Below are 12,445 nucleotides of genomic sequence, written 5' to 3'. Positions count from 1 at the left end.
ATCGGCCAGGCTGGCACAATTAACTAACTCAACCATGAATTGCTTATATGTGAGTAACTTACAATTGCTCATAGGTAAGTTCAAGTTGAAGTTGAAGAAAATTAAAAGCAAATTCACAAGAGCCAAAATATGACCTTGAGTATATCGCAGCTGAATTTCAAGACCATCTCAAGAACAAATGTGATGCATTAAACCCTGATGGCAGGAGACCTGAAGGGCTGGGAGCTGACATCCAGCTCATCATATCCAAAGAAAGCAAAAGGTCATTTAAAAGACCAGAGAGAAAGAAAAGATACAAGTGGATGTCCGAAGAGACTCTGACACTTGTTCTTAATCATAAAGTAGCTAAGGGAAATGGAAGAAAAACAGCTGAATAGAAAAGTACAAATGGGGATGTGAGGGCAATCTGGTTGCCACAGCTGTCACCCTACTGATCACCAGGATTGATTCAGCTGATCTGGCTGGCTAGGCGGGTGTCCCCTTCCTCCATGTGCTGTACTCGGTTGAACAGGACAACCTTCCCCGACAGAAGGAGGACCATCCTTCTGCCAAGGGTACACAAGTAGTTGTGCCCCCTTGCTGGAACCTCCAAATAAGCTCTCAAGAGAATGACAAGAGGCAGCTCAAAGTAAGCATTACAATAAATGTGCAAAGACCTGGAGTTAGAAATCCAAAAAGGAAGAATTGCTTCAGCTTTTCTTAAATTGAAGAAGAAAATTCAAACATTGAGTGGCACTATTAAAATATTCTATGGGCAAAATACTGAATGATGAAGGAAACCTCAAAAGAAGATGGAATGCGCAGGAACTATCTCAAAAAGAACTAGGCAACATCCAATAATTACAAGAAGTAGCATATTATCAAGAACCAATGGTACTGAAGGACAAAATCCAAGCTGTACTGAAGGCATTAGTGAAAAACAAGGCCCCTGGAATGGACAGAATACCAACAGAAATGTTTCAGCAAGCTTATGAGGCACTGAAAGCACACACTTATCTATGTCGACAGTAAGAGATCCATATTTGTAGCCTTTCCAAAGAAAGGTGACTCAATAGAATGTGGAAATTATTGAGCAATATGATTAATATCACATGCAAGGAAAAATTTGCTGAAGATAATTCAACAACCGTTGTAGGAGTACATGGACAGGAAGCTGCCAGAAATTCAAAACAGATTCAGAAGAGAACATGGAACCAGGACTATCACTGCTGAAATGATGTCTTCCTAAAATGTATGTTGTAAATTGACTGAAAGCCGAGAAAACCAGAAAAACGCTTACTTGTGATTGACTATGCAAAGGCATTCAACTATGTAGATGATAACAGACTATGGATACAATTGAAAAGAATGGGAATTCCAGAACACTTCATTGTGCTCATGAGGAATCTGCAAATGAACCCAGAGGCAATCCTTCAAACAGAACAGGGAATATGATATGATTTAAAATTAGGAAAGGTGTGTGTCAGGGTTGTATCCTTTCGCCATGCTTATTCAATCTGTATGCTGAACAAATAATCTGAGAAACTGGTTTATATGAGAAAGAATGGGACATCAGGATTACTTGCAAAATTTACTGATGAAGATCAAGGATTACAGCCTTCAGTATGGATTACAACTCAGTGTAAAGAAGACCAAAATCCTCACAAATAGACCAAGAGGTAACATCATAATAAATGGAGAAAAAAATGAACTTGTCAAGGAACTCATCTTGCTTGCATCCACAACCAATGCTTCTGGAAGCAGCAGTCAAGAAATCAAACAACATGTTGCATTGGATAAATCTACTGTAAAAAATGGTTGAAGAGCTTGAATGTCACTTTGAGGATTAAGGTGCACTTGGCCCAAGCCATGGTATTCTCAGTCTCTTCATATGCATTGTGAAAGTTGGAAATTAAATAAGGAAGACTGCAGAAGGATAAAGGCATTTGAGTTATGGTGCCGGGAAACAATATCGAAAATACCATGAACTCCCAAAGAACAAAGAAATCTGTCTTGGAAGAAGTACAGCCAGAATGCTTCTTAGAAGCCAAGATGGCAAGACTTTGTCTCACATATTGTTATCAGGAGAGACCAGTCTCTGGAAAAGGACACCCTGTTTGGTGAAGTAGAGGGGTGATGAAAAAGAGGAAGGGCCTCACTCCTTTTGCCCCTTCTTTCCCCTCTTTGGCGGGTGGAGGAGGCCCAAACGATGCTGGGTGCGCTCTAGTCTTCCTCTCCCTTCGGGGATCACCGCCAGCCCTCTCACGCTGCTAGGTCTCTCTGACTCAAGACTACCGCAGTCCGGATATGGCTTGCAGGCAGCAGATCCAGTCTCATCAGAAAAATGCCCCAAAGCAAGCTAGACAAAAGAAGAAACAAGGATATGACCAAAAGGCTGCTGGCCACGGCTGGCTTAGTATCTACCTGCACCGTGTATAGGACATAATGCCAGACTCTACGACCTTCAAGCAGCACTTTGAGAGCAAACATCGACTCCACTTCCTCCAGAATTGGCAGACGCTCAAGCATCAAGTTGTTGAGAGGTGAAATGCAGGACATCTTTGCCTCTTCTCCTGTCTCAAATCTTGGGTCACAAACCTGCCGCCACGTTTCTAACAAACCACTGATGGGCAAAAAGAAAGGGGCTACAGCCACACCCCTTTTTCTGTTGTTCCCCTTGAGGCTTCATGCAAAGACAATTCTGTGTACATGTGCAGTTGACTCTGATTAGGAAATTCAAAAATCAGTCCATCCTTACTAAAAAACATTACAATTGTAATTGTTTTGATGGTCATAGTGTATAAAATAACTTATTTAATAAAAATAGCACTTAGATTTCAAAAAAAGAGGAAGGTCTTCAATGAGATGGACGGACACAGTGGCTGCAGCAATGGGCTCAGACATAACAATTGTGAGGGGGGCGCAGGACGGGCAATGTTTCATTCTATTGTACATAGGGTCCTCATGAGTCAGAGTGGACTGAGAACCCTTACAAAGCAACAACATTCTTGTGATTATCATCTGATTTGGGAATGGGTTGTCTTTGTTCTGTTAACGAATCAAGATTTAGTGGAGGATATATTTTGAGTCCATCTCCCTTGAGATATAAAAGACATTATACAAGGAAGCAGAAGAGAAATAGAGGAAGAAAGAATCTAAGCCACAAGAAGATTTCCCAAGAGCAGAAGAAACAAAGACCTTCCCCCAAAGCCAACAGAGAGTGAAAGCCTTCCCCTAAGGCCAATGCCCTGAATTAAGATTTCTAACCTCGTAAAGATGATAAAGAGCCCTGGTATCCAGTGGGCCACATTTTGAACTGACAACGGCCGTGCCAGCGGTTTGAAATCACCAGCCACTCCAAGAACAGTGAGGTTTTCTACTCCTATAAGATGTACAGTTTCTTGGCAGTTCGACTCTATTCTATGGGGTCGTTATGAGTCAGAATCAACTTGATGGCCGTGAGTGTACCATGAGAGAGGGAGCCCTTGTCGCACAGTACGTTAAATGTTGGGGTGCTGACTGCAACACCCATGGTTTGAGCTCACTAGTTGCTCTGAGGGAGAAAGATGAAGTTGTTTGTTTTCATAAATATTTAATCTCACAAATCCTTTGGAGCAGCTCTAATCTGTCCTTTAAGATCACTATGAGTAGGATTCAACTCGATGGCCCTGGCTTTAAACTATAAAAGAATAAATTTCTGTTTTGTTAAAGCTGTGGAAGCAGCACTAGATAACTCAGACAAGGAAAGGATTTGGGGGGACATTCTAATTTTCCATGGGAGAAATATGAAGACAGATTGTCATTAAACTAGAATGTGATGCTGTAACAGAAATAATTGGAATAGGAAAGATAAGCTCTTGACAAGTAAATATATAATTACTAAAATGGTACACATCTATAGAAGAATATGAAGTTGGGAAAATCTCTTAAATGTAGAACAGAACATAAGGACAGAGAAAGTAAAAGAAAAACTAAGAGATAGAATGGTTCAATAAAGGAAGTTCAATCTCCAAATGTCCAAAGTTCTAGAAAGAATTGTGAATGGATCTACTAGCTGATAGTCCAGATAGATGGCTGAAGATGCACACACATCAGAGTGAACTTTAAAAATAAAGTTATTGTGGTTCAAGCTTCCATAAAGAAGAAACACATCACCTAAGAAGTAACCATCAGCCTTGAATTAGATATGTCAAGAGTGAAAAAATAACACATAAACAAAAATGAAAACCCCTGCCATTGAGTGGATTCTGATCCATAGTGACCCTGTGTGACAGAGTAGAGCTGCTTCACAGGGTTTCTAAGACTGTCAACAGCTAGGGAAGAAGACTGCCACATTATTCTCCCTTTGAACGACTGGTAGGTTTGAACAAAAACTCAACTGCCATCAAGTAGATGCTGACTCATAACACTCCTTTATAGGGTTTCTGAGACTGTAAATCTTTACAGGAGCAGACTGCCAATCTTTTGGTTAGCAGGCCAGAGTTTTAACCACTGTGTCACCAGGACTCCTTTCTCAAGAGTAACCAGATGCTAAATATGGAACAATGTTTTCACCCTAAGTTCTGAGTAAAAGTGCTTTTCAAACTGAAATGCTATACTTAGGGAAATTTCCATGAAGGGTAAGGATGGACTAAAAACGTTTTCAGAAAAGCAAGAACTCCAAAGTTTATCGCAGCCATACACTTTTAGAAAAGTTTCTGGAGGGTATGCTCTGGCAAGATGAGGTAGTAAACTAGAAGAAGGGGGAAGAAGAGAAGAAAAAGAAGAGGAGGAGTAGAAAAACGATGAAACAGATGGTGCGTTTTAGGAATCCAATGAAAAGTAGAGTCAATTAGTTCAGGTTGCAGCACATAAGCGGGAAGCTCCAGAATGGAGGGATTCTCACTTCTTAGAAATTCTTAGGAAATTACATATTAATATCCATTCTGATTTCATAGTAAACAAGGGAATAACAATATGGAAAAATAATGATTCTCAGCTTTTCGAATCAACTTGAAGACAAACTTGGAAGAGAGATTTCAAATCGCATCTTAGGGTGAATCTGCTTCTGGTGATTTTTCCAAATTGTTGTAAGAGTCTCAGCTCTCCAAGGTTTCATTCTTCCTAATTACCTAGCCATATTGGGTAGGCCGAGAGAAGGAGGCTGCTGGTAAGACCTAATTGGGTGAGCTGTGATGCTTGTTAAACTAAACTGAAAGCTTTTGTCTAGAAACTACATCTACAATAAAATCCAACACAAAAGCATTGATTGAGTGTCTTAGATGGAAGAATGAATGTATTAAATGAACAGAAGCCAAAATCAATTACGTGAACTACAAAATCACTTAAAAAAAAACCCTTTTACTGTGAAATGAGTGAAGGATTACAGAGCAGATGATCAGTTTAGTCTTCAACAATTTCTTTAAAAAAATCTTGTTTTACAAAAAATGCATCTCACCCTTGGAAGGAAACTCAGAAAAGATGCTAACTCCATTCCATCTTGTGAATTGCAGGGCAAATTTCTTAGACTGTGTCTCATTAGCCCATCTGTATAAGGGGGATAGCAACAGTTATCTGTATTATAGTATTGTTATGTTGATCAAACACAGTATTTTCATTAAAACACTGCCTGGTAAATAAAAAGTATACCCAAATCATTATGATGATGATGATGATCTAGGGAGAATAGCTTTTGCCTTTTAATTAAGATAAAATATTTCTTTTGTAAATATACTAATGTCTGAGTGTTGGTAAAGAATATTAACTTAGCAACCAAGTGTGTTAACTGAACCACACAGGGACTCCAAGTGCATATAGGTAATTTCCTCCAGCCCAGGACAAGCCCAGTGCCTGTTGCTATTGAACCAATTCAAACTCCTAGTGACATTATAAGACAGAGTGTATAGGCTTCCAAGGCTGTAAGCTTTATAATAGACTGCCTTCCTGTTAGCATCCAAGTGTTTCATCACCAGGCTACCCAGCCTCATTAGCCAGTAGTAATAGTGATCATTTATTGTTTTTTAGCCTAACCCTAGCTCTATTTTTTAACTGAGTCTAAGCTTAGGGGAAAGTATAGAGTAGTGGGTTATTATTGTTCTCCCCCAAATCCCAACACATACCTCTTTTTGCCACACTCAAGAATGTAGTTTAGGGTTCATAACGGTGGCAGGGTGGGTGAGGGAGGTAATAAAGGAGAGCTAATAATAAAGGGTTCAAGAAAAAAGATAATGTTTTGAAATTGTTGATGGCAACATTTGTACCTGTCCACTTGATATAATGCATGTATGGATTGTTATGATATACCATATATACTTGAGTATAAGCTGACCCGAATATCAGCCAAGGCACCTAATTTTACCACAAAATGCATTAAGAATGTGCTGAAAAACTTGGCTTATACACGAGTATATACAGTATGTAAGAGTTCTCAATAAAATTATTTATTAAAATTTTTTTAAATGTAGTTTAAATGGTGTTTGCAGGGTCAGTTATATTATTTTTTAAGTAGTTTTATTGGCATGTACTTCAAATATCATACAATTCAGTCATTCAATCATATTTACAAGAGCTGCACAATCATTACTACAATCAGTTTCACAGCATTTTCTTCTCAAATTAATTGCTGTTAGCTCCAGAGTCCCCACCTTCATCTGCTCCTGACATGCCCCTACGTAATTATTAATCTAGTTACTGTCTCTATAGATTTACTATCCTGGATATCATTTATAGAAAATTATAAAAAACAAAAACAGAAAGCAAAGAAACAAAAACCCAACAACAATGACTAGACAAAACATAGACAACCACAATAAAAAAGAAAGCAGAAAATATTAACAATGGAAACAACTTTAAATGAGTCAAAAGAGAGATCAAATGATAAAGTATTACATTTTAACCTAAGTACATCTGGCATAATCAACTTTACAGTGTTCTCTGTCTGATAACAAAGCTATTCACATCCCTCAACTATGCTTAGAGAGGGGATTCACTGGAGGCTTAATCCATCTGTGGATTACAAATGGATTGTGGGTTTCCACTGTCATCCATAGCCTTCTGAAAACTGAGTATCCACATTAAACTCTAATACCATCCCCTCTTTCAGATTTAGATTTTATTATATATAATCCTTGGATCATACAGGCTGGTGTGTTTCTTCCATGTGCACTTAGTCGATGACTCACTTAGATGGCTGCTTAGTTGAAGACAAGCCTTTAAAACCCCAGGCTCTATTCTTTCTGATAGCCAGGCACCATCTCGTTTCTTCACCACACTTTCCTATAGCATTCATATCATCAATGATCTCTTCATGCGGGTGAATATTGAGTAGGGCCATGTCATGAGAATTAATTGTTCTTAGATTGGGGCTAGAATTAAGTGAATCCCAAATCCATTCATCTGTCTATGGTTTATATATGTCTCTGATTCACGTTAGAGACATTGTTATTGTTTTATGAGCGAAAACATTATAAATCATCCCCCCAGGGACACACATACATGGACGACTATTCTGTATTCATGGATAGGAGGACTTAATACTGTGAAAATATCAATACTACCTAAAGCAATCTATAAATACAATGCAATTCCAATCAGAATCCCAACTTTATTCTTTAAAGAAATGGAAAAACTAAATACCAATTTCATATGGAGAGGGAAGAGATCCAAAATAAGCAACAAACTTCTCAAAAAAACAAAGTAGGAGGCCTCACACTACCTGATCTTGAAACCTGCTGTTAGATTTCTCGGATATGTAGTACCTCGATTCTTGGCTTTACACAAGAAAGAATTCATGTTGAAGTCTGGTTTGTAATCCAAGTGGGTTTTTATAAAGGATGGGAGAAGTTTCAGGTTTGACAATCTCAAAAGAGTACACGCTATTTTAGGGAAGCGTGCCAAGCTATGAGCAAACCATGCTAGGGCCCACAATTGAACATGGGCAACCTCGTGGGACTGTGTGCCTACATGTGGTGGCCTGAGGTCAGCGAGCAAGCAACACGGCCAGAGCGAAGAAGCGCAGTAAAATAAAAGAGAGGAGAGAATCATCTCCAACCTGCCACTGACTGGGAGCGGGCAAATGTGCGTCTGAGCAGGTGAGAGCTGAGGGGGCCCTGCCCAGGTGATACATGTGCATCTCCTACCTCCACCTGCCTCTGATCAGGAGCAGAGTAAAAAGAGACCAGCCTTCCCGCTGCCAGGGTATTTTAAACCTCTGGCTTGGTAGGTGTGGTTGAAGGTCTTTGTTGACCCCATTGACTGAATTAAGCCCACCGGTGTGGGGTCATGAGCCTGGGCCTAGTTTGGGCCACCCAGGTGTAATGCTCACCTGGCTGGGGAGGGGGGGTGAAAGTGGGGGGAGCTGAATTGATGCATGCCCAGTTAAAGTCTTTGTGGGTGGCTGATGATTGCCTGAGTTTTCTTCCCACCCTCCTGTAGGGGGCCTTGTGCAGGTATGGGAGGGACAATCTCCTCTACCCCTATCTTTTCTACCTAACACTACTACACAGCCACAGGAGTCAAAACAGCCTAGTATGTGTATAATGATAGATACGTACACCAATTGAACAGGATTAAAAGCAACAACATCAACAAAAAACAGAAATAAAATCATCTACCTACAGAAACTGATACTCAACAAAGGACCAAAAAACATTCAATGGGAAACGGATACCCACTTCAACAATTGGTGCTGGAAAAATTGGATCTCCATCCATAGAAGAATGAAATGGGACCCATTCCTAATCCCATGTTTAAAAAATGAACTGAAGAGTGTCTTTTGTGTGTTAGCTAGGGCAATGCATGTCTGCTCCATTTGGTCTCTTATCCTCAAGTAAGGGAGCCAGTGCTGAAAGCATTTCAAGATGCCACACGAAAGTCAAAGCTATAAGGGCTCTTTACCGATAGGCTGGGAATTTTGCACAGCATCTCTTCCACCGTGCTTTACCTATCAAGGCATGTCATGTGGCCAAATTCAAGGCACGAGGAAATAGGCTGGTGTACTTCGTCCATGTAGATTTAGCTGCTTATTGTGAAACAAGCCTTTAAGACCCCAGATGCTATAGATCAGACTTTTTAAAATGAAGTCACTAAGGAGACTAAGCTATGTGTATTACTGTGAGAACTTGTCTGCAGACATGCACTGATTGGAGTGTCACGTTGAAAGGGGTTGTGTTTGAAATAAACCCATGTTTGTAGGAATGGGAACGCTCGTAGCAGTAGCTTTTGGCTTACTTTTGTACTTTCACATTAACCAGTATGACCAAGCTTAAGAAACTAAAAACTGTAGTAGTTCAAGCTAGCATTGAGAGAAAAGACACTTTGAAGTGAGCTATTGAGTGCAATTCACAGTTAATGTTGCTGAGCCCTAGTGACACAGTGGGGGAAGGCATGGAGCTGCTAACACAAGGTTGTCAGCTTGAATCCACCCGCCTGTCACTCCACAGCTATGACCTGAAATCAACTTGATGGCAATGTGTTTGGCTGGTACATGTCCTATTTCGTTGAAGTTTGTCAATCAGTGAAGCCAATGCCCCTTTGATGTAGAATCACAAACACGTCAGGCTTCCAACACCGTGTTTGGGTTGTAATGCATACAAGACAAGACTCTAAATGAGAAAAACATTTGGCAGGAAATTGAAGAAGAGCAGACAGTAGCCAGGAACAGAGACATTGACAAGCATTTGAACAGGCCTTGAAAATGTGAAATCAGTGTTTTAAACCCCTTCACTCTGAGCTAAGGGGTTCAGCAGCCTAGAGATATATTATCTGTGAGGATACTGGTGATTAACAGTGTGGTGATTGCATGGGAGTCCAGATTATGTTACACAGTAAGGTCTTTCCCTGTTTTTTGTTGCTGGGTCCTTACTTATTCTTTGCCCTCGCGTTGTATGCTTATCTGTATAGGGAACCCCTCGCTTTGTATGTTCATCTGTATAGGGAAACTAGGATGGGTGGGTTTATGAAGACAGTAGCTGTGTTCATGATTGCCTGGGGCACAGAAAGGGAGGGAGGTTGGGGGAAATGGGGAGTCGACACCAATGGGTACAAGAAGGAAGAAAAGGTTCCAAAGTTGATTGTGATGATGATAGCACAACTCTTCTAGATGTGATGGAATTGTACAATATGTCAATTATAGCTCAATAAAGAAAAATCAAAAGGTCCGGATCAAAATTGTAGCTTCCAAGAGAATCTGCAGGGTCTGTTAAATGGAAGGAAGAGAGGTCAATTCAGAAGGTTATGAAGACTGTCTGTTGTGGGGGGTCTCCAGACGGGAGAATCTTGGTAGGTTTTCTTGAAAGAGAGAAGATGATCATGAGGACTAACTCAGAAGAAAGTTTCAGGAAATGAAAAACCGCATCAGTGATCAAAGGCCAGCAAAGTGCGGCCATGGAATTTTTTTATTCACAGCAATATGCCTGCTCGTTCTTTCAGGGTGGCAAGGGCTGTTCTTCAAGGATTTCTTTGGGAAACCTTACCTCGTCTTACCTGAACTTTTCCCTTTTCCTTCTTTTGCTTCCCCAATTCAAAGCAGATTGAATAAGAATCTGGTTTGCCTTCCTTGCGGATGCTAAAACTGCCATTTCAATATGGTGTGCACTAAAGCGCACGGAATTCATTGAGGGGACTAGGTAGGGAGACAGAAACATCTCCTTGAGAGTATGTCAACAATGTTGACAGTTTACTTAAAGATTGATTTTGTAGTAATGCTTTTTAACTCAATATCATTAGGAAGTTCTATCTGCCTTTGACAAATATTAAGAAATATTTTTCATTATGCAGCTTAATGCTGTAATTGACTAGGATGTAAAATAAATTATTTCTGTGAATAAAACAGCAAAACATGAAAACATCTGGACTAAAAATTAGCTAAACAGTACTAACTTAGTACTACGAAAATATGTAAACTAATAAGAAAACTTTTGGTAAACAATGTGGTGAGAACTTTTTTTTAAAGAAATGAAGTAATTTTCTAGATTTTGAAATAGAAATGTTCTATGTAAGCTAGGGACCAACAAGTATAAGACTAAATTGAAGAAAGTCAGTGAAAATCTTTGTCCATTGTATCTCAAATTCCACACTCACTGCTATTGAGTCAATTCTGACTCAGCAACCCCATAGGATGGAGTAGAACTGCCCTTTGCATTTCTGAATCCATACATCTTTCTCATCTTTCTCTCCCACAGCAGCTGATGGGCTTGAATTGCTAACCACCCAACACTTACCCCACTATTCCACCCAGACTCCTCAGTTCATTGTATACTTTTGGTTAATTAAATTGCTTGAAAGTCAGATAATTGTTAACAATACAAATGATATGAGAGATGAGTGTCGGAAATAATATAGCTAATTATGATAAAACATATAATAATTTATTATTGTAATCATAAAATCAAATAATTATTGAAGGGTAGGTTGTTAGGATAATTTTTCTTTATTAAAAAAATCATTTTCTCCTAAAATAAGGGATGATATTTTTTCCCAAATAACTTATTCTTTAAAAAGAATAAACATTGTTTAACTTGTCACTTCCACTTAACACATTATGAACTTGCTGCCTTCCTTTTGTCTCAGTTTTTATTTTTCATTTTTGGTCTCGATTTCATAAATTTCTTATAATTACAATTTGAAAAATTATTCCAAGATGCCATATTGTGATTAATTCAATAGTAAACAACAGCATAATTCTTAATCCTATTTTTATATTCTGAAATCCTGACATTGCCATCTGTCTCGTTCATGATCCAGATTATCAGACTTTGATTAATTTCCCTCCAATTCAGAATTTATCCTTGGTTTTCTAAAATCCTCTCTGGACCTTGGCTACCTAAAATGACCTGCCTGTACTGACAATTGCTGTCAAATGGAACCTGACTCATGGCAGCTCCCTGTGACAGGGTAGACTACACTATAGAGTTTCCAAGGTTGTAATCTTTACAGAATCAGATCACCAGGTCTTTATTCCAGCAGAACTGCTGATGGGTTCAAATAGCTGGCCTTTAGGTTTAGTAGCCCTGTGCTTAACCATTGTGTCACTAGTGTGCCTTTCATAAAATTAATCTTCCCTAAATATTTGTTCAAAGTTTTACTGTTATAATATGTTAGTGTGGGTAGACTAGAGAAACAAACCCATAGACAAACACTCATATGTGTATAAGAGTTTTATATACAAAAGCAATTGAATATTGAGAAAATATCCCAGCCCAGTCCAGATCAAGTCCATTAGTCCAATATTAGCCCATATGTCCGGTACCAATCTATAAGTCCTCTTCAGACTCACAAAACATATGGAATGACACCAAACGCAGGAGGATCACAGGCCAGTGGGTTGGAAGTCTTGTGGATCTAGTGGCATTGTAAGCATCTCAGTGCTGGCAGCGTTCTCTATGTGGCTTCTCCAGCTCCCAGGCATAGTGCCATGTATCTTGTCAGTAGAGCGCCTCCAAAGGAGTGAGAAGAGAGAGAGAGAGAGAGAGAGAGAGAGAGAGAGAGA

At 39.4% G+C, this 12,445-nt stretch overlaps 1 pseudogene; it reads left to right on the top strand.

Moving 5' to 3' along the window:
* The first annotated feature begins 2,286 nt into the window (after positions 1 to 2,286).
* On the top strand, positions 2,287 to 2,519 carry LOC101646936 (annotated as a pseudogene).
* The last annotated feature ends 9,926 nt before the right edge of the window (positions 2,520 to 12,445 follow it).

This window comes from Echinops telfairi, unplaced genomic scaffold (genome assembly GCF_000313985.2).
Source record: "Echinops telfairi isolate 266 unplaced genomic scaffold, ASM31398v2 ScPeMD7_7436;HRSCAF=8474, whole genome shotgun sequence".
NCBI classification, from domain to species: Eukaryota; Metazoa; Chordata; class Mammalia; order Afrosoricida; family Tenrecidae; genus Echinops; species Echinops telfairi.
Note: the sequence above shows the minus strand (reverse complement) of the source record. Positions and strands in the feature narration are given on the sequence as shown.